The sequence below is a fragment of the Aedes aegypti genome, chromosome 2, assembly GCF_002204515.2.
Source record: "Aedes aegypti strain LVP_AGWG chromosome 2, AaegL5.0 Primary Assembly, whole genome shotgun sequence".
NCBI classification, from domain to species: domain Eukaryota; kingdom Metazoa; phylum Arthropoda; class Insecta; order Diptera; family Culicidae; genus Aedes; species Aedes aegypti.
In genome coordinates, this window is record NC_035108.1 from 258,409,172 (window position 1) to 258,432,416 (window position 23,245).

Sequence of the window (23,245 nt, forward strand, 5' to 3'; positions counted from 1 at the left end):
CGTGTATTTTGTGTGTACTACTACTGTATACTACTAAAGATTTTTCATGGTGTTCAATAAGTTCGAATAAAACTTTTCATCGTTGTGTAGTTGCGAACCATGTGCATTCTGTGTATTGGTATTGGTGTCAGCTTTAGCCTCGTATATAGAGGTCTACTAGCAAAATGCCACGAATACCAACGCACGGTCAATCTTACACAAGTTGAATTCCTTAGAATGCAAACATATCGATGTTGTTTGTTTGTCGTTGTTTGAGCTTTCGGTCAACATTAGTACAACAAGGGAGTGAATGTTCGACAGCAGTTCTGTTAATGTTTGCTTTCACACAGCAAACAAAAACAATGTTGTGACAGTTGTCACAGTAAACAAAGAACATTTTGTCAACATTGCACTACTACGCGAGTAATTGGATTGGTCTATAAGCTAACCGACGCGCATGATGTCGACTTACTGTCATTTGTTGTTTGTTTACCGCGTACGATGAAAAAGTCGGTACGTCGTCGTAGTAAAGTTGTTTGTGAGAGGTGAGTAACCCAGTGAAATATTCCGGCGGTTGAAATCTGGGATGTACCTGGTGTATGCCGTGTGTGATTCTTTTGAGAACGGTCCCAAGCTCATCATAAAGCACAAAAGGGGGGCAGGCTCCCAGCAAAAATTTGCTGAAGATTGACTTATCTTGTATTTTCATTTTTTTTAACACTTTTTAAAGTGTATTCGTACTTATTGAACACCCTGTATGAGAGTATAAACCTATTATAAGTGAAATTATGTTTAAAAATTGTTTAAAAATTTAGATTTTATGCTATAAGTTCCATCTAGGCTTCAATAAATAAATTCAATAAATAATGAATGGAGAAAAATTGTTTTTGTATTTTTTATAGTTATTTTTTTTTCTTCATAATGAACCTCAATACAATCTCCTTTTGTCAGATATATTCGGAACAATTTAAACCGTTATTGAAACTGCAATCGATAGTGCTTAAAAGCCCAATTGAGATTAAAAATTTCGAATTTCAATCATACAAAGAACAATTTAAATAATTACGGAGCTTAAGTATTAGCTTGAAACTAAATTGAAAACTCAACCAGTTAGTTTTGGTATATTTTTACTTCGGCTTGGTAGAATAGTCAACGGGCAAATATAATAAAAATCTTCGAAGCCTCCACGGGCCGCACAAATCTTTCAAAAACCCCAGTAAAAGTGAAAGTTTTAGAAAAAAAATGTATTTAATTATGGGTATCTTAACACAAGTAAATATTTAATGTCTCTCATGGTCATGAAACTTATACGTCTTTGAAAGGATTTGCATTTCGGTTTTGATCAATCCGATCCCGGATTACGATAGTATTTCATTTTACTGGCTGACCATGTACTTAGTCTGCATCTAGTTGTTGAATATTCACGTATATTTCAATATGCTCTCAACTGGATTGAAACTGTTCAATTTCAGTAATTCTTGCAATTTGTGAACCCCTGCTCCTAGCTGGCGGTGCATTGTGGTTCCGTGTGACCAAAGCCGAGGTCACATATAGGGTCAGTTAATTGCAATTGTGCGAATCATGGCCGATTCTGGTTCACATATTTCGATGCACCTTCTTCCTATTCGAATCGACGTGACTGTTGTCGGGTATTTTATGTGGGTCATATAGATACATTCAGCATATCGCTTCGGCTGACGATGCACCACCCTAAATGAGTTACAATTGGGCTTGATTTGTGGCGTTAGACGGTAGACCCTGCCTGGTTCTCGGGTCCACCTGTGTGTGGTAGTTGCCCTCTGAGAATCAATTTATGCGACGGCGGTGGCGCTGAAACGGGTAGCTCTTTGGGAATTTATTGCCATAGCATCAGCAGCCAGTCAACCGGCTGGAGAAGAAGCAATCCCTGCATCTTTCTGGGAATCGTTGCAGTGCTATGCTATCATGCACAGCACAGCGAGTGTTTCTGCCATTTGGCAAGGTTTGAAATTAAATGCGACTGAGATGAGCAAAGAAGAGCAATAAATTTAACGATTTTTTTGGAGTATCGTTCATCCGCTTTTACTGTAACACGTTAACCTTGAGAGGAATCGGCATTTTTCATGATCATAGTTGATGTTCGATTTTTGTTAGTCAACAGAACTTTCTATATGTATAATTTGAGGTGAAATTTAGGAAAACTAAGGAACGAACATCTATGAAAACTATGCGTAGTATATGAAAAAGTTACTTTAGTACCATAATGTAGAAAATGTGATATTTGTGTAGTATTCACAGCTCAATATAATTACTTATATTATTTAAAATAAGTGTTAAATGTGATACCTTTGATAATGCGGATAACTTTGCTAGTATGAGACCCACAATATGCTGAATGGAATAACACAATTTCTGAAAATCAGTTAAGCAAAAAAATACAATAATGAAGAATGTTATTATGACACTTCATGTCAGAGCTCCTTTGTTGAAATTAGGAACATTTGAGGCTTTATATTTTAATTTTAGAAAATGATGAGATTCTAGCATACACACTTAAATTATTTTACGGATTCCTGTAAAATCTCAACAGCTGAACAGTTCGGTGAAATAAATTAACGGAGTACGGTAAATTTTTGAAGTATTCCGTTAAAAATCACCGGAATCTGTAAAATTTCGATGGAATTACGGTGTTTTATTCCACCGAACTGTTCAGCTGTTGAGATTACGGTGAAATTCACCGTAAGGGTTTAGTGTGTATTGGAAACGTTTACAAACAATCTTTTCTACGGTCTTCATATAATGTTGTTACTCAGTGCGCTTTGTACCTTTGTGCTGTGCGTAAATTTTCTCTACTCATAGAAGTTTTTTAAAACTATTTAGCAGTATTTTTAAGTGCTATAAAAATAGCATTTTTCAGTGCTAAAATAAAAAACGGTACTTTTCAGTGCTACTAACAGTACGGTGGTTATCCTTCATAGAAGGTTTTCTTTCGTTTATGCACTAAACATGGTTGCAACCACGAACAAAAGGAAGGGTGAATCTCTGAATTCATAACTTTATTCCAAAAAAGTGGGGTTTAAAACTATCACTTAACGTGGCAATAATGGAAGAAAGGACGTTTCTCCGGAATGCGCGCCTTCTTTCAAGGGTGAAATTGTTAATTTTGATAATTGCATCGAAATGAGCAATCAGTTTGATGCTTTAAACAAAATGCTCTATAAGTCATCTGATGAGTTAAAAATGGAATAAATGATTTACTTGGATTTTCTCCAGTCCAAGTAATCATTATGTAAAAGAGAACCCAATCTGAAATTCGTCGGAAAGCGCATTTTCAAGAATATTATCTAGTGCACTTTTACAAAAGTGGTTTGAATTATACTGAACATGGGAACATTTCCAGAACCCCACTCATCTATGGAAAATCCAAACAACAAATCAACACAAAATGTACCTTCTTCTAGTAATATGTCTCCCTCCGATTTTGATTTTTTTTTTTACCGAACGATTGGATCGAATAATTGATGTAATGTTCAAAACCACTATGGTTGAAGCAGCTCAAATTGATTTAAAATTTTCTAATAAAATTATGAAATAATTCGCCGAATGAAAGACATAAGGAATATTCAAATAACTCAATTTTAGAAGAAATTGTAGATATTTTGGGATTTAATGATTTTTGAAAAAAGTTAATCAAAATGTTTTTACCTATTTTGGTTTCCTTTTGAAATGAATTTAGTTCATTTGGATCGCTCATTTCGTCATTGTTTTCGTCGTAATGGCTTCTATAACCATAAATAGCATGAATATTTTACAATGGAATTGCCGCAGTATCATTCCCAAAATTAATAGATGAAAAGTACGTATTAACCGTCATAATATAGATTTGTTTTGTTTAAATGAAACATGGCTAACTACACCAAAATCCTTTCGCATTCCAAAATTTAATATAATTCGAAATATAGGGATTCTTCATATGGAAGAGTACTTATTGGAATTCATGATCATATTGAATTCAAGTATTTAGACTTAGCATTCCATTCGCAAATTGAATTCGTTGCTATTTCTATAATAAGAGAAAATTGTGAATTCACTATTATCTAATTTTATATCCCTCCGAATACAAGTTTTTCTTTGTCACAAATTAAAAGCATTTTGAATGAAATTACTACTCCATTTTACAAATTAGGTTATTTTAATGCTCATAATTTTATTTGGGGTAGCAAAAAAACAGATGGTAGAGGTTCATTAATTATGGATTTAATTGATGATTTAAACCTACATATTCTTAATGATGGGTCTTTTACTAGGATTGTTGTGCACCAAAGCATCATTCTTGTATTGATTTATCTATTTGTTCTAATAGTTTGTTAATGAAATCTTCTTGGAAAACTATTGATGATCCTAATGGTAGCGATCATTTACCAATTGTAATTGAAATTCAAAATCCAAGTAGCGGTAATTTCTCATTTCCTGACCTTTGTCAAAATGTTAATCCTTTTCCTTGATTCATATTATTAATCTGGCTTCTCCTATTGAAAATTACTATAATTTAAAAAAATACTAATTGATTACATGCAAAAATTTTAAAATAAAAAAAAAGTTCTTGCTTCTGGTGGGATAATTAATTTTCCATCGCACTAAAAACATAATCTGGTGCTTATAAAAAATCGTAGATTAGGCTCTAGAAATCATCATATTTTATATTGCAAAGCTGAAGCATTGTTCATAAGACTAACTTAATCCAAGAAGAGAAATTATTGGAAAAGTTTTGTTCAACTTCTAGATCAAGAAACATCATCATCTACTTTGTGGTCAGTTGCAAGAATTTTAAGAAACTATGATTCGAATGTTCCTACTGTTTTGGAATATTCTGAAAAATCGATAGACGCGTTTGCATCTAAAATTTGTCCTGATTTTGCTCCTAAATCAATTAAGTTTAAAAATAGTCATAATTTCCCTGACTTTGTAGTCCACTCACATTAGCTGAATTTATTAGCATTGTCAATTACTAAACATACTTCTCCAGGAATTGATAATGATTAATTTATGTTTTTAAAATTTACCTGATGATGGAAAACTTCATTTTCTAGGAAACATTCTCATATAACCATTGATTTGTACCTCAATGGAATTGAAATTGAACAAGTTGATGAGTATAAATATTTTGATATTGTTCTAAACTGACTAAGAATATTCATAATGAACAAATTAAAAAGTGGGACCTTCTTTAGCCGAGTGGTTAGAGTCCACGACTACAAAACAAAGCCATGATGAAGGTGTCTGGGTTCGATTCCCGGTCTGGCCCAGGATCTTTTTGTAATGGGAATTTCCTTAATTTCGCTGGGCATAGAGTATAATCGTACCTTCTTTTTCTTCTTCTTCTTCTTCTTCTTTCTGGCATTACGTCCCCACTGGGACAGAGCCTGCTTCTCAGCTTAGTGTTCGTATGAGCACTTCCACAGTTATTAACTGAGAGCTTTATATGCCAATGACCATTTTTGCATTTGTATATAGTGTGGCAGGTACGAAGATACTCTATGCCCTGGGAAGTCGAGAAAATTTCCAACCCGAAAAGATCCTCGACCGGTGGGATTCGAACCCACGACCCTCAGCTTGGTCTTGCTGAATAGCTGCGCGTTTACCGCTACGGCTATCTGGGCCCCCAAATAATCGTACCTGCCACATGAAAAACGAATGCGAAAATGGCAAGTTTAGCAAAGAAAGTGTTCGGAATATGAGTCTGGTCGGAATTTGAGACAAAACGGTATAATACGGTTGCTTCACTATTGGACGTGCTGCACAAACATACTTTGCTAATCTTTAAAAAAATACAATTTCTTTGTTGGACAATTCGTTTGAAGCTTATGAATTCAACTCATACTCAATCAACAGAAGTACTTAACAGTTTGCAAAATTTGTGTTTTCAGCCAATTTCAATTAACCCGTTGTTGTTTCAGAAGGGATTATTCACATATTACTTTACTTTTTTTAAATCGTATTTTAAAACTTTTTTTTTTATTAGAAATGTTTCTTATCAAGCATTGCAGAATTCGCTCTCATTTGAGTATGAAGCACGATCAAAGCAAGCAAAGAAAAACATCCCATCTGTTGCGATCCACGATCGTCATTGTATCGCAAGGTGTAACAAGTTTGATAAATGGAAGCAGCGAGCGAGAGCCCCAAAGAGAGAGCGATGATAAAATACATTTTTCTCGCTTGTTTACCGTTGGGGATAAGTGTTTTTCTTTACTGGCACGATAAACAATCCACGAACTTCCAATAGCAATAGTATCCCCCAGGCTTGGAGCATGTTTAGAGGGGTTTTATCATGCACTACTATCCCCCCAATCTTATCAAAAATGTAGCAGTATACGATAAACAGTCTCTCATAATGTGCAGCATGTTATGATGGTTACAGAGAACGATACGTGAGAGATTCTCTCAATTTTCTCAGGATTCAATCCCTGCTTCTGATATAAAAAAAAGTTTTAAAATACGATTTAAAAAAAGTTAAGTTATATGTGAATAATCCCTTCTGAAATAATAAAAACGACAAATAACATATTCAGATTACATATTTTATCGATTAAGGCAATAAAACTTGTTTTGGCTAAACTTGATTTTTTTTCGACCATTGTGAACTTTCCGTGATTTAAGAATATACAGGTAGTAGACATTTTATTTGCTCTTTTTCATGACTGATATCAAATTATTATCCCTTTCACAGTCAATTATATCGCATCATTATTCCAATGTGTGTGAGTGTGGAATCTATCATGAAGACATCGATCATATTGGGTGGTGTAAATGAAAAGCGTTGAACTTCACTGCATCTAGCATCTACTCAAAAACAAAACGCACAAAGTTTACTACACTTTTGGTATGAATAAAAAGCCTTTCGAACATGCAGTACATACTACTTACGAACACGAGCTACACACGGGTAGCAGTGACTGATTCTGCACGTAAAGAAAAAATCTATTCAGAGTGACGCTTAAAATAAATACAATCATGCATATGAAGGAAATACATGGAATCTAATTGATAACTCGACAATTTGCACATGAAGGTGCTGTAATTTGACAAGATTTGTAGTGTGATTTTGCGATTAGTCTAGTATTCTCCTTATGTGTATGATTTTATGATGATCCTACATTAAAGAATTTTCTGGGTGCTTTTCGGTCTTCGCCAACACCAGCTATTAGCGATTTTTTTTAATTTTAGCCTAAAATCTATGAAGCGATCTTGAGATTACAGATATCAAACTAGGAACTATATATTTCTTAGTACCAGTACTGAGATTCTGGTGAAATTGCGGAAGAATTTTGATGCTTCCCGTATGTTTTCTTAACAGCATGTTGACTTCCGGCAATTCTAAGTGTTTTTCTGTGATATACTCGTTATTTCGCTGGGGTTTCTGGTAGTATCCTTGGAATTTCAATGTAGAGATTTGTATGGGAATTGTAGTGACTTTTTTAGATATTTGTCAGATTTTTCGACATAGAATGATTCTTCTAGTTATCCATCAATAGAAATTCATAAATATTACTTAATTCGATGGATTTGATTGTGATTTTTGACCATTTACCATATTTTGATGGATGGTCAGAAATTGTAACAATTTCTGTGCTGACAGAGCGGACCAAGTGTTGAAAAGCAATAAAGTGATTAATTATTGCATTTTTTGAGTAAATTTCAGAGTCCGATAGAAGTTTATGGTAGTTCTATAGTGTATGTATTGAATGTCCTAGAACCCGCTTATTGGATCAGTGTATTTTGGTCGATACTCAAGATTTTCACTTGTTCCACTCTGACTGAGCGCATATTTGAATATTTCTGGTTTTCATGCCCTGACCCTGCAAAACCTTTATTTTCAAGCTATCGTAATGCCACTGATTTTGGTGTTGACGATATGGGTTATTGAAGAAGAGTCGAAGTGTCTCTGTTTATCTTAGAGATATGCACGCAGTTTGACCATGCAAGCATTAAATGATTGTTATTTCCTACAAATTGTTCAGTCGGAGTGAACCAACTCACTGAATGGTGGTCTTTGGTTCAGTCAGAGTGGACCAAGTACACATAGTCCATCAAAAAAACGTTCTGTCAGAGGTTTGGATTGTGATTTTTCATGATTATCACTTCACATTATATTGTTTGAAAGTAACACAAAGATGTGTAGAAATATTGAACCAAAATTTTAACGAGTTCAAAAACTACAGAGCGTTAGACTTTAAGTTAATTTTTCTCAAAATATGAAAAATGTCACTTGGTCCACTCTGACTTAACGCCGACCATATATTAAGGTTTTCCAAAATAGGGGATATAGGGAAAAATTGGAAACTTATGATGGGTTCTACTCGATTTATCATATTATTTTGCTTAAGATAGAGTATTTTTTCATACGCCGTTCGATCGCAACTTAATTGCGTTCGTTTTTTCTTCCGAAGTAGTACACTAAACGGCCCATTTTAATCCTAGTTCCTCTGCTTTAATGAATTTGAGAATACAAAAGACTTCACAAAGTATCAACCCAAACATGTTAAACTCAACCTTTATATTTGAATTTAAGATCACTTATTCCATTCGTCCCCATAGAATCCCATAAAAAAGATGATTGTACAAAGTCCACTGGGTGACCACGAAATTTCAGGCACACAATTTTCGAACAGGGAAAACCCATTCAACCGTCGTCCTTCAACACTTTTTTGCACTCGAGCTCCAGGAACAAGGAAAAACTCCGGCAGGAGCCCGGGGGAAAATTAATAAAATTTCATTGTACCAACCTCTCGACCAACTTCGCAGGTTCGCGAAATTCGTTTCATTCATTTTCACGGAATTTGCAGGTTCCTACGAAACTCGACGAGTGTGGTTTTCGGTGGAAAGCCAGTGCTAACAGTTTACCGTATAAATGACATTGCACCGACAGCAGAGTATCATTTCGGTTTAAATTGGCGTTTTTAATTGCAGTTTCCTCTCCGGGTGTGTGTCGTCGGTTTCAGTTTTTGGACACAAACAAAAATGTTCGTGTGAGTTACGTGAGGCTTAACTTTTGCAATAACATTATTTGGACAGGTTCAATTTAAATTTGCGATTCGATTCAAGTTGAAATTAAATAAAATAAATCAAAATGTCCATCAAACTTTTTTTATGTGGATATAAACTGGAAGATAGTTCATGTTTGAATGTATTTAGACCTTTTCATATATGTACTCATGGTCAACTTTTTAAGCAAATGTTTTAATCTTGGCAGCGCATAATCTGTACTATTTAAGCAAATATTGGGCATAACGATATGAAATTTCAATGAAGTGTTTCTTGGAGTCTTCCTCAGACGAGTGGTTAGTCGGTTAGGTTAGTTTCCGTCGCTACAAAGCAAATCCATGCTGAAGGTGTCTGGGTTCGATTCCCGGTCGGTGCCGGATCTTTTCGTAAAGGAAATTTCCTTGACTTCCCTGGCCACGATATACGAATGTGAAAATGTCAACTTTGGCAAAGAAATCTCTCAGTTAATAACTATGGAAGTGCTCATAAGAACACTAAGCTGAGAAGCAGGCTCCCAGTAAGGGCGTAATGCTAAAAACTAGAAGATAGAAAATGATACTGAACGAAAAGTCACATTTAATTAACGCCATTACAAATCACCAAGGGAGGGAAAGTGCAAAAAGCCAAGACATCGTATCTTCAACTGATTGAAAGCAAGAAGTCACACACAATTCTTCGAAAGTTTTCAATAAACATTTACTCATTCAAAGATCACTTCCAAGCCATTCTCTCGGGAGAATCAATGAAAACAGTATCGCAAAACTATGTAGCTTCACCAAAAGTGGCGCATAATTGGGACCTTACAAACTTCTTGCGAACTTTGCCACCACAACATCATCCGCTGATAGAAATGACCATTCAGCTCAGACAACTGCTTGAAACGATGACAGAATTGTCATTTTTTTTGTCATCTTCACGCTTTCTCCCGGCGAAGAAAGTGCGAACTTTTCCCAAGTGTCATTCGAGCACTGGCCCACTTTTCAACATTCCCTCTCTCTCTCTGTAACACTCAATGACACTTGTTTTTCAGCTCTGTGCCAGCTTCCTTTTTTTATTCGGCACCATCAGTATGCATCAGCGTTAATTGCGCCTATTCATAGGAAGTTTCATTTCAGTGGAAATCTCCACGGCAGTTTTTAACTCTTTCCGTTGAGAATTACCGTAAAATGGTGTAGTTTTGATAATGCGGGTAACTTTGATAGCACGAAATCTACGACATACTAAATGTTATAGCACAGATTCTGTTAATCGGTATGACAAAAATAATTCGAAAGTTGAGGGTATTAGCATGCCACTTTCTGGCAGAGATATTTCCATTGGAATCAAGAAACTTTGAGTATTTGTATTCGAACATTATATAATTGACGAGATTTCAGTGTTTTTGAAACGACCATTAATGCATGAAGTTTTACAGAGTTCATCACTTATCTTTGGCAGCCTAGTGATAGTAGAACTTGAGTTCAGTCTTAAATCTCTTAGCGAGAAGCATTTTTACAGATAATTTTTGAAATCAAAGTCAATGCCCCATAACATAACGTAATTTATTAGATTTAGTTCGAAATTTGTTATTTGTAATCCAAAAATTGATTATTTATTTTGAACTCAAAGCCGAAACATGAGAATCAATCGATATCTTTTCAAACATACAATTTTATACAATTATTATATAATTATAATGGTTTTTGCCATGTTTGTTTTATTCAAAGTCTTTTGTAGATAACTTTAGTACTTAAATTGATTAAATCTACTATACGTTCTCTACTCTCTCCAATGTGGTGTCAACTGGTATGATGTCGAACAGTAATTTGATTGATTTTCATGAGTTCCACACCCATCATTAAAGTTACCCCAAACTGAAATTCGACTTACTATTTTATGAAAAATTATAGATGCATTCAATATGAATAGTTTTATAATCTTCTTACTTTAATCTATAACTAATACACACAGTACTTGTTTAAACAAATAGGAAAAAAAACCTTTTAAATAGAATGCAGAAACAATGAAATTATGTTCACAAAACTATCAAAACTACCCCGTTTTACGGTACCTCGAAGACGTGAAGGAGCAGAGTACAATTTCGAGAAATTTCCTCCGACTTTGCAATTGTCGTAATAGTCCGGGAGTTGTACTTTTCATTCTCATGCTGGTATGCATTGAAAGTAGTAGAGAATGGTACACAATCTCAGCACAATCTCCAGAACGTCGTATTATACACATATACTTACGGATGCAAGTTCGAGCATTGTGCAGGGCGCTTTACATTGAAGGGTGCTTCAGATGAGCAAAAGTCCTTTGCCGTTGAATGGTGCTCGTGACAGTTGTCGAAAGGATTCGCCACTCTTACTGGCTGGCTAGGCAGCATGAGCATACCCAGTCTGTTCAACACTTTTCCGTGTAATCGGAGCGTTTAGTAAATTTTGTTTTGAGCAATTTTTCGCATAATTTGTGATGAAAGCCTGAAAGCTACTTGCAAGCAAGTGTGTAGCTCACCGCTTTTGGTTTTGAGCGCATGAATGATTATTAGGGTGATTTCTGGTGAGCATGATCATAGATGACTGTACAATGCGTAGTTGCTACTCCGTGATTGACCAGACAATCGAAGTTGAACAGAGATTTAATGAATGGGGCTTCGGATTAGCTTACCATTCTTCAATGTGCACAAATTGAGACTCTAAATTCAATAGAAAATATTGGCGCTTGTTAGATAGCCATTATTGGTAGAGACCTATTATACCTCTGCATCTCCACAGTTGTCAGGGAAAATGATATTGGGTAAGCTGGATAAGGTGAAGATCTGGGAGTCACCTATGGTTGTTGGTGTGATCCATGATATATTTACGTGTAACCGGATTTGCGACATTACTCGATGAACGTATTGTACACCGAACTAGTGTTTATCACCCGACTCAGCAGGGAAAAGCGGCGCAATGAAAGGATCAAATTCTACTCTTAATATATGGGTGTTCCATTGTGATCATATTTTCAGATCAAGCTTCCGATTTCAGTTCTAGAATGGGTCTCAAGCATTTGGCAGAGAAAGATGTATATTCTGCATAGCAATTCTCTCTGCTCTTGGAAGTTTTCTTAAAAGTACTTTTCAGTGCTACATAAACAGTACTTTTCAGTGCTTAAATTAAAAACGGCACTTTTCAGTGCTACTAAAATAGTACTTTTCAGTGCTATTTTTTCTACTATTGATCCCTTTACGATCCTTGTTTGGACCCGTGCCTTCGATTTTTCGTTGGACCCGTTGGCGAAAGCTAGCGGTGGTAATCCTTCTTGGACACCGTCTTGGGAAAAAACCTCTCGAAGCTCACGTCTTCTTTCGTTTATTCACTAAACATGGTATCAACAACAAACAAAAGGAAGGGTGAATCTCTGAATTCACTACTTCCTTCCAAAAAAGTGGGATTTAAAACTGTCACTACACGTGGCAAGAATGGAAGAAAGGACGTTTCTCCGGAATGCGAACTTTCTTCCAAGGGTGAAATGAATATTCATGATAATTGTATCGAAATGAGCAATCAGTTCGATGCTCTAGACAAATTTTCCGAACACCAAATCGAAGCAGTCTCTAGCCCAGGCTCTTTGATTCAAGTGAGAAAGCAAAGAGTGCCGCCTATCGTGGTCAGTTGTTCCGAATTTGGGGGATTTAGACAGGAGATCTTGAACTCCATTAGGAGAATCAAGATTTCCTTCCAAATCGCAAAGAAAGGAGACTGTCGCGTTTTGCCGGAAACTCTTAAAGATCGTGAACTTCTTCTCAAACATCTTGAAGAGAAGAAGCACAATTTTTTTACTTATGACAACAAAACTGAACGTTTGTTCAAAGTCGTCTTGAAAGGTCTCTCAAGTGACTATAAATCACCTGAAGAGATCAAAAATGGAATAAATGATTTACTTGGATTTTCCTCAGTCCAAGTAATCATTATGAAAAAGAGAACCCAATCTGGCATTGTTCGGACTGGGCTTTCTCAAGAATTTTATTTAGTTCACTTTAACAAAAAAGAACTAAATAATATTAAAGCTTTAGAAAAAGCAAAACTTATGTTTGATGTCCGTGTGACATGGGAACATTTCCAGAAGCCTGGAGGAAATTACCAGAACCCCACTCAGTGCCGTCGGTGCCAAAAGTACATGGTACAAAAAATTGTCGCATGGATGCTAAATGCATGATTTGTGGAGGTTCTAGGAAGATACCACCAAGTTCATATGCTCTAATTGCGGGGCTAATCATTAGTCAATTTTTTGGAATTGCCCTTCACGCAAAAGAGTCATTGAGGCTCGTGCCAGGCAGATGAAAGATAATGTCCGTTACGATAACGGTCGTTTCCGGAATTTGCCTGGTAGAATATCGAACAATACTCATTTTTCAGTTAACGATCGCTTGATCATGAATCATACCCATCAGGAAGATCATAATCATGCTCATTCACGAACTAATTTTAATCCGTCGGGTAGCCGTTCGACTCTTTCAATTTCGAATGTATCTACCCACGGAAAATCATTTGCCGATATCGTAGCAGGAAATTTGAACTCCTCCCCTGTTCGAACTATGAGTACCCATTCTACTTGTTTCAAATCAAATGGAAAAAATCCTACCGCCACAGGTAACATCTACTCCACTTCTTCGTCTACCGAAAATTCTAATGGGAAATTATCAGACAATGTACCCACTTCAAGTGATATGTCTGCCTCTGATTTTAATTTTCTAACTGAAAAATTAAATCTAATGATTGATGCAATGTTCAAAGCCACCACTATGACTGAAGCACTCCAAGTAGGTGTAAAATTAACAAATCAAATTGTTATTGGATTACGTTTTTCTAATGGATCCAAATAATAATTTAAATATTTTAAATTGGAATGCTCGTTCTTTGAATGGTAAAGAGGACAAGCTGTTTAATTTTCTTACGGTTAATAACGTGCATATAGCAGTTATTACCGAAACGTATTTAAAACCTGGACCTAAACTCAAAAGAGATCCTAACTTTTTTGTTTACCGTAATGATCGACTTGATGGGGCATGTGGGGGAGTTGCAATCATCATTCATAGGCGTATAAAACATCAACTGTTTTCATCGTTTGAAACTAAAGTTTTTGAAACTTTAGGTGTTTCTGTTGAAACACAGTTTGGTAAATATACTTTCATAGCTGCCTATTTGCCTTTTCAATGCACAGGACAGCAAGTTAATTTGCTCCAAACTGACTTGCGAAAATTGACTCGCAATAAGTCATTTTTTTGTCATTGGTGACTTTAATGCCAAACATCGGTCATGGAATAATTCTCAAAGTAATTCCAACGGCAGAATTTTATTTGATGAATGCTCTTCAGGATATTTCTAAATTCAATACCCTGATAGCCCTACATGTTTTTCCTCTTCTAGAAATCCATCTACGATTGACTTGGTCTTAACCGACTCTAGTCATCTTTGTAGCCAATTAGTTACTCATGCTGATTTTGATTCTGATCATGTCCCTGTTACATTTCAAATATCCCAAGAAGCGATTCTCAATCCTATCAGCTCCACTTTCAATTATTTTCGAGCCGACTGGAATATATATGAAACATTTATTGACTCTAATCTTGATGTTAATATTCCCTTACAAACGAAACTTGATATTGACAATGCTCTTGAAACTTTAACAAATTCCATTGTTAAAGCCAGAAGCATTGCAATTCCAAAATGTGTAGTAAAACTCTAATCCGTGATTATAGACGATGATCTTAAACTTTTGATCCGTCTTAAAAACGTGAGGAGAAGGTAATTTCAACGCACTCGCGATCCTGCTATGAAAATTATATGGCAAGATTTGCAGAAAGAATTCAAGAAACGTTTTTCACAATTAAGAAACAAAAATTTTGAAAATAAGATTTCTCATTTGGACCCTGGCTCTAAGCCCTTTTGGAAATTATCTAAAATCTTGGAAAAACCTCAGAAGCCAATACAGGCATTGAAAGAGGAAAACAAATTATTACTTACTAATTGTGAAAAATCTCAAAAACTTGCTATGTTTGAAAGCGCGCACAATTTTAATTTAGAACTTACTAGTCCAATTGAAAATCAAGTTACTCAGGTCTTCGAAAATATCCTCAATCAAGAGAACGTTTTCGAAAATGCCTGGGAGACTGATTTGGATGAAGTGAGAACTATTATTATAAAAATTCAAAAATATGAAAGCTCCTGGCGATGATGGAATTTTCTACATCCTCATCAAGAAACTTCCAGAAAGAGCTCGATAGCATAGTTGGTAAGGCGCTCGTCTAGCATACAAGAGTCTTTGGTTTAAATCCCAGCCGAGCACGTGGATTTTTTTCATAATTTCACTCAGTTATTGGGTAACCAAGTGGCTCGGTAGCTTAGTTGGTAAAGCGCTCGTCTAGCATACAAGAGTCCTGGGTTCAAATCCCAGCCTAGCACGTGGATTTTTTTTCATAATTTCACCCATAATTTGTCCATCTTTACCACGCGTAATGAGTTAATTAATTTAACAAACATGCGGGTTGGATTACCGAACAGCTCAATATAAGTGTCAGCTTATTATTGTTGATATATTCAACAAATGTTTTCAATTAGCATATTTTCCTGACAAATGGAAAAATGCTAAGGTTGTTCCAATTTTAAAACCAGACAAAAATCTTGCAGAAGCTTCTAGCTATCGTCCAATCAGTTTGCTTTCCTCCATCAGTAAACTTTTCGAAAAGGTTATTTTGAACAGAATGATGGTCCACATCAACGAAAATTCAATTTTTGCCAATGAACAGTTCGGATTCCGCCATGGACATTCGACCACTCATCAACTTTTACGTGTAACAAATTTGATCCGTTCCAAAAAATCGGAAGGCTATTCTACTGGTCTTGCTCTTCTAGACATAGAAAAAGCATTCAACAGTGTTTGACATGAAGGTTTGATCGTAGAATTAAAAAACTTTAATTTCCCAACATACATTGTTAGAAATGGGGCACAGATAGTCGTAGCGGTAAACGCGCAGCTACTCAGCATGACCATGCTGAGGGTCGTGGGTTCGAATCCCGCTGGTGGAGGATCTTTTCGTAAAGGAAATTTTCTCGATTTCCAGGGCATAGAGTATCTTCGTACCTGCCACACGATATACACATGCAAAAATGGTCAATCGGCAAAGAAAGCTCTCAGTTAATAACTGTGGAAGTGCTCATAAGAACACTAATCTGAGAAGCAGGCTTTGTCCCAGTTGGGACGTAACGCCAGAAAAAAGAATTGTTAGAATAATTCAAAGTTATCTGTCAAATCGTACACTTTAGGTTAATTATCAGAACTCCAGATCTGAAAGACTTCCTGTAAGAGCTGGTGTTCCCCAAGGCAGAATTTTGGGACCAATATTATACAATATTTTCACATCCGACTTACCTGAGTTACCTCGGGGATGTCAAAAATCCTTGTTTGCGGATGACACAGGTCTTTCCACCTAAGGACGAAGCCTGCGTTTCATCTATAGTCGATTGCAAAAAAGTTTGGATATTTTTTCTTCATACTTGCAAAAATGGAAGATTTTTCCTAATGCTTCCAAAACTCAACTAATAATATTCCCACATAAACCAAATGCTCTTTATTTGAAACCTTCATGAGAGGAATTTCAATAAATTGGTCAGATGAAGTTAAGTATCTAGGGCTTATGTTAGATAAGAATTCAACTTTCAAAAATCACATTGAGGGCATTCAAGTCAAATGAAACAAATATGTAAAATGTCGCTATCCCCTTATTAATAGAATATCAAAACTATGTCTTAAGAACAAACATTTTTTAGGCAGCCAAGTTGTATGCTGTACCAATATGGTATTACAACTACCAGGAAGAAATCTCTGCAGATAATTCAAAATAAAATTTCAAAAATGATTCTGAGGCTGCCTCCCTGATATAGTACTAATGAGTGACATGGAATATCCAATGTCGAAACTTTTGAACAAATTTCAAATAAAATAATTATTAATTTCAGGCAACAATCGTTACATTCTTCTTTTGCCACGATTAATGTGTTAAATAGTTAGGTTAAGTTAGGTTAAGTAAATTGAAAACGTGTTTTTTTTTCTCTTATAAGCAGGTGAAATCAACTCACCTGTAAAAAATCTGAACTGCTACGGCAAATGAAATTTAATATGTTGTTAACAAAATGTTAATAAAATCTTAAATTTGTTTTACCAAATTAGGATGATAGTGTTGTCTAATAACACAGAACAACTTGATTTAAGAAATGAATGTAATGTTTAGAATGAAACTAAGAAATTTGAAAAAATGAAAAAAAAAAAAAACTGTGGTAGGTATATCATATAATAAATATGTCAATTTACAGAATTGCAGTACCTTGGTTAAAGCGCTAAGGTGAGAAGCTATAGGCTTTTTAAATTGTATGCAATGCTCTTAAGTCCTAAGGGCAGACAAAATCGGACCTCTGCGGTAGATGTCTATCGGTAGGTGATAAATGTTGTTTTCCAAATCGGTCATGAGATCCAACAAATAGAGCCTTTTTGCTCTACATCACTATTTGCGAAGCCGTTGGTGATTTCATATAGTTGCGCTATCTGTTGTACATCCTTTGGTTAACGCTGGAAGAAGGCGCTTTGCTTTAGAATAGTTCTGCAGCTACGTCCATGTATGAACTGACGATAGCATAAAGTGAATCCCTCGTTTAGGTAATACGGTATCAGGTGGAGTATAAGTAAATTGAAACATTGGACTTTGTTTGCAGTTTACCGTTTCCTGGAAACTTTCAAAGTTTCTCGCCTCCGACTGTCGTGTGTGTGTATGTGTGTATGTTCGCTGCTCAACATTTGCCTTCATACATATTTAATCAACGTTTCTCCCTTCACGGAAATATTTAAACATTTAAACATTTACTCAAAGATTACCTGAAACAGGAAGACTTGTTTTCGTTGTGCGAACACGCACAACTCTGCTGCTCCTGGTATTCCAACGTGATGCTGTTTTCGATTCCGACTCGAGCTGTTACGAAAGCCTACGTCCTTTATATGCGGGGGTGGGGGTAGGAAAGCAACGTTTTCCCACTGCAGCTTCAACGGGGATCGATTTTCACTGGGTAGCACTTGTGGGCGAAGGTTATTCCACTGCTTTCGGATTGCACCATCCGGGAGAGACGCTTCAACGGGGATCGATTTTCACTGGGTAGCACTTGTGGGCGAAGGTTATTCCACTGCTTTCGGATTGCACCATCCGGGAGAGACGCTACTTCTGTACACTACTTGTTCACTTTTCATCGGTGATAGCGCTGTTGAAGGACATTGGACATCTTCTCAGGTCGGAACAATTGTCTTCTTTGTTGTCTCAGTATCTTCTTTGATTTACCGAGAGGGTATTGAAATGCGAAAGGAATAAGTCGATAAACCACTAATCAACTAATAACTCGTCTCGCGGTATTTGATATTTTACTGACAAATAAAGGAAGTGAAATTTGTTCCAACCTTACTTATTAATCAACACAGCTTTCACTTCTTTTCTTCTTTATTACATATTGTTCTATATATATTGATTTACATGAAATGAAATATAATTTGATAATATTGACATAATAATGAACAACATAAGCTAAGCAAAACTAAAAAAAATTGGAATGACAATTAGCAACCTGATAACTATTTGGTTTTGGTAGAATGTGTGTTTTGTTTATTCTATAGCATGGTCTTTGTTGCTGTTCGTTTACTTCTACGAGCCTTATGTTCTCAAAATTTTAAAATAATCATCCTTAAATTCATGTTCAGAAGTAGGTCGATGAGAAACGGACCCACCAAATATTACAAAATTCTTAGGAATCGTAGAACTGTTTTTCGTTGAATGAAAATTATGTTTTAATACTTTAGGTAAGCTTTACAGCTCGAGCAACAGCTTGAAATATGAAATGACGGTAAGCACGCGAATTTGCATAATTTCGCAACCACACAAAATCCTTTTTCATCACCGCTGTTCCAAATTTCGCCACCACCTTCCATCGTATGCGTCAAAATATGAGCGATGAGCAGTTGGACACCCATTGCCATTGACTGGTGGATGGTGTCGGAAGCCACCCATTTAGTCTATCTGCCGCTGTTGCTGCCAGCTTTTTCTACTACGACACCAGCCAGCAGCGAACCCAATGCAATGGTATCTAATGGAAGTCCCAAGCCGGGCGCCATCATAATGCCATCATAAATCTTTTTTTATGCACATCGAATTTTGAGGTTTCGCCGCAGTACCGGCTGGCTGAAAGCCACCAACTATCGCAGCGCTAAAGAATGCGACCCTTCTCGTAACTACTCCGTGGTTGGCCGGAAAGTGACTCTGGTTCCTTCCGGGTTGGGTGCGAGCTTCCGCAGTGTACTTCCATTATCATACTAAAATTTTAAGAATTATAGCAACATTTTTAAAATTTCAATGGAATTCTTGGTAAATATGAAACTAGCGGTAAATGGTGAAACTAGCGGTTATACATAAAATTGTTGACAATTGAGAAACACATTTCAAAATTTCCACATTCAATCCACATTTGCATATACCGTAAATCGGGGTAACTTTGATATTTTTTTCGAAGAAAACTTGAATATTTATGCATGATGTTTCAAAGAATTATAATTTATAAGTTTAAAACAAGTACTGGAATCCTAGCTACCGATTGCAGTTGATAAATTGCCGAAAGATTGATTTTGAATGGATTTATAATTTTTCATGTAATCGAAAGTCGGTTTTCTGTTTAGGGTTACTAAGATAATGGAGTATAAATCGAACATGATTGAATGAATTACGGAACATTCATGAGTGCATTACATACCTCTAGGTGTTTAACGTTATATGGAAATTTCTGACTTAGATTACAAAAATGGTCCCATTTTGTAAAAATGGTTTTCGCTAAGAGATTTGAGACAAAATTCGTGTTCTACTATAACTAGGCTGTCAAAGATAAGTGACTAACTATTCAAAACTACATCAAATAGTGATCGTAGAACAGATTTGAAAATGCTAAAATCGTATCAATTTTAATATTTGTATATACACACTTAAATTATTTTACGGATTCCTGTAAAATCTCAACAGTTGAACAGTTCGGTGAAATAAATTAACGGAGCTCGGTAAATTTTTACAGTATTCCGTTAAAAATCACCGGAATCCGTAAAATTTCGACGGAATTACGGTGTTTTATTTCACCGAACTGTTCAGCTGTTGAGATTACGGTGAAATTCACTGTAAGAGCTTAGTGTGTAAAGCTTCAAATGTTCTCGATTCAAATGAAAACAGCTCTCGCATGTTGCATACTAATATTCTTCAGTTTTGCATTCGTTTTGCCTAACCGATTAACAGAAATTATGATATTTCGTTTAGTATGTGATGAGTAACGCTCTATCAAAGTTACCCGCATTATAAAGATACCCCGTTTTACGCGGTATACCGTCGTGCGGAGTAACATTAGACCATAGTGGTAACTTTGAGTCATTATTTTTAACATCGGAATGATAAAAATAGTATGGAAATTTTTAAGAATACGTAATTAATAGCCACTAGAATAAGATGACCGATAGTTATTGAGGAGAAATGCTCTAATTTCTCATTAATAACCATAAATGGTTCATAGAAAACTGGTTTACTGACTCTAACATATTCAATCTTAACGATTTTAGAGTTCGACAAAATCCTATCTCTTTACGTTTTGTATATTTCATTATTTTTTTTTCTAAAGAACAAATATTTCCTATAAATATTATTATTATTTAACGGCGTGGAGGTAAAGTGAAAAAATCGTATTTGTTACAAAAAAAAGATGAATAAATAATAGCGATAGTTCTTTTACTGGTTTTTATAATAGATGTCATGATTGCAATATATAAAATAGTATTTATCAAACTTTTCTTAGATCAATGGTGGTAGTAAGGTTCAGATTTCCGTTCGTTCGAGAAACTTTCAAGAAGAAGACCAAAGGAGAATTATAGCCAGGGGTTCGTATGGACTTCTTTTGATTCTATTGAAGGAATCTTTAAATTTCCATTGAATCCCAAGAGAAAGGGAAACTCTACGGGAAAGAGTTCATAGAAACATTAACGAGGAAATGCTTGGAACGATTCCAGACCTGATTTATTAAGAAAGTCTTGGAAAAAATGTTGATTCTTGAAATAAATTGATATATCTTTAGATGGATTACAGTAATTCCTGGAAGTTGTTGAAAGCAAGGCACCTGATGCTAGTACACACATTATCCCCGAAAGATTTTTTTCCAAGAGCTTTGATGGTATCTGAAGAAATTCTCACAGGTGTTTCTGTAGAAATATATGGTGGAGCTCCTTCAACAATTTCGAAGGTAGTTCTGGGTAATGACGAATTTCGTGAAAAATGGTTGAAAAGCTGGGATGCTTCCTAATCACCCTCGAAAAAAAAAAATCATTGAACAATACCTGGATTAATCGTAGAAATCCCTGAATTTGTTTAATGAACCGTTGAGCTCGTTTCATGCTTATGATAACACATTTTTATCCTACCCAAGTAGCACACATGTTTTATTTGAAGCAAAATATCTAATATATGACAAGATCTAGTTATATAGCAGTTGATATGCCTGAATTATAACATGTGTGTTACTCGGGTAGCATCGATATGTTTATGCAACTTTTGCACAAACTATTCATGGTTCGTTACTACAAGTGTCGACATAAACCCTTATTCCTGCATAATATAGTTTTAATATACTCATTCCTTTCTTTTTTCGGCATTACTAAAAATAGCCTTTGAATGATTCGACATTATGAATGTCGATGCACTTTTCTAATCGTCTACCGGTCTAGATTTACATTTTCACTGCGAGATAAACATGTAAAACTAGTTTATGTAAGAGTTGTATTTTTCCTCCTTGTTCATAGATTCAATCAAAGACCAAAGATGATTCAGTTGTTTTTCCTCCATCTCTAATTAACACTCTTCCCGTGGAGATGCAAAGGTATTTTCGATTTCTAGAAGCAACAATTGTGCACTAACATTCTTTCCCCATCCCAACTGACTGTAATAACTTGGCCGCCGGCTCCGTTATTGATCAATAATCTAAGAGCTGATAAAATGTGTACTTCGAAAGTAAGCAGAAAGTTCCATTCCTTAGTCGTTTGGATCAAAGTGCAATTCTTACCAGTTCCGATCAATCACGGAGTAACATCAATTGACATGTACAGTCAAACTATGATATGCTAAGCTATGCTCAAACTGTATTCTGTTACTTGATTGAACACTGCAGTAGCTCCCATATCAACCGATCCAAATTAGATTTTTTCATTTCACATCTTTACCGAAACATGATCCGCTGCTTGTGAAACACTTCATCTAGTCGCTACCGAATTCGGAAGCATAATTCAATACTGTGAAGCGTATATATTTAGGCAGAGTTTAACCTATTTGCCTTTTTGGGCTTCCTTTTTTGGCACATTGACAGCTACGCGTATGGATGCCCTTTGAATGCCATGTACAGCTCCGAATGACGTCGAAAGACTGGCCTCTGTTTTTTTTTGAATCCATCTGAGTTTGACACCATAAATGCCCGAGCAGTAATTAGAGAACCGCCATGATTACCTCTGGTTTCAGCAGTTGGTTTTGACGTTCGAAATCACTCTCACATATTGTGTGTACCACCTGGGATGATTACATTCATTATTACCGTGCACTTTCTAATTCGTTGTAGCGGAAAATGGGTTCAACTTCAAACGGAGTAAGTCGTAATTAGCGTTGTGATCTCTTGTTTTGCACTGAATAATAGTTGCCCGGAAGAGGAATGTCTCCTTGGGGTAGTGCACAAAGGATACGATGTACGATAGACGAACCTTCGCAACGAAAGTTAGTGAGTTCCTGTTCTTCGCGCTGGCTTAAAGATTCGCACTGAAACTTGGTGGATTTCCAAATAAATTTATGATAGAATAAATGTTAATTAGAGTGTGGCTTATTTTTCGAAAGTTCATCTTCTTCTGAATTTAAACCACATAAAAAAAGAAATATCAAAATTTTACCTTAGAATATTACAATTTAGAGAAGAAGCAAAAACAAGAAGGTGAATTTTAAAGTGGTTAAACATTAGCTCAGTAAAGTTTCCACAAAATTTTTATTTTTCATAAGTTTTAAAAATATTTTAGTATGATTTTCTACTGAATTGTATTTATGAACAATTGGTAGAACATCAAATTTGTCAATAACTAAAATAGTAATATTTATCTCCGTATTACAAAAAAATATTTGATACAGATTCTAGTTGGA

The 23,245-nt window shown here is 35.7% G+C and overlaps 1 protein-coding gene across 3 annotated transcripts in view; it reads right to left on the bottom strand.

Moving 5' to 3' along the window:
• LOC5566425 (protein rolling stone) overlaps window positions 1-23,245 on the bottom strand; it is a 203,319-nt gene that overhangs the window by 120,598 nt on the left and 59,476 nt on the right. Inside the window, exon 2 of one of the 3 annotated variants that reach the window (XM_021844863.1) lies at window positions 17,890-18,266. The gene's annotated coding sequence lies outside the window, so the exon portion shown is untranslated. Of the gene's footprint in view, window positions 1-17,889; window positions 18,383-23,245 lie in introns of those variants that run through there. The other 2 variants (XM_021844864.1, XM_021844862.1) reach the window with 2 other exon arrangements.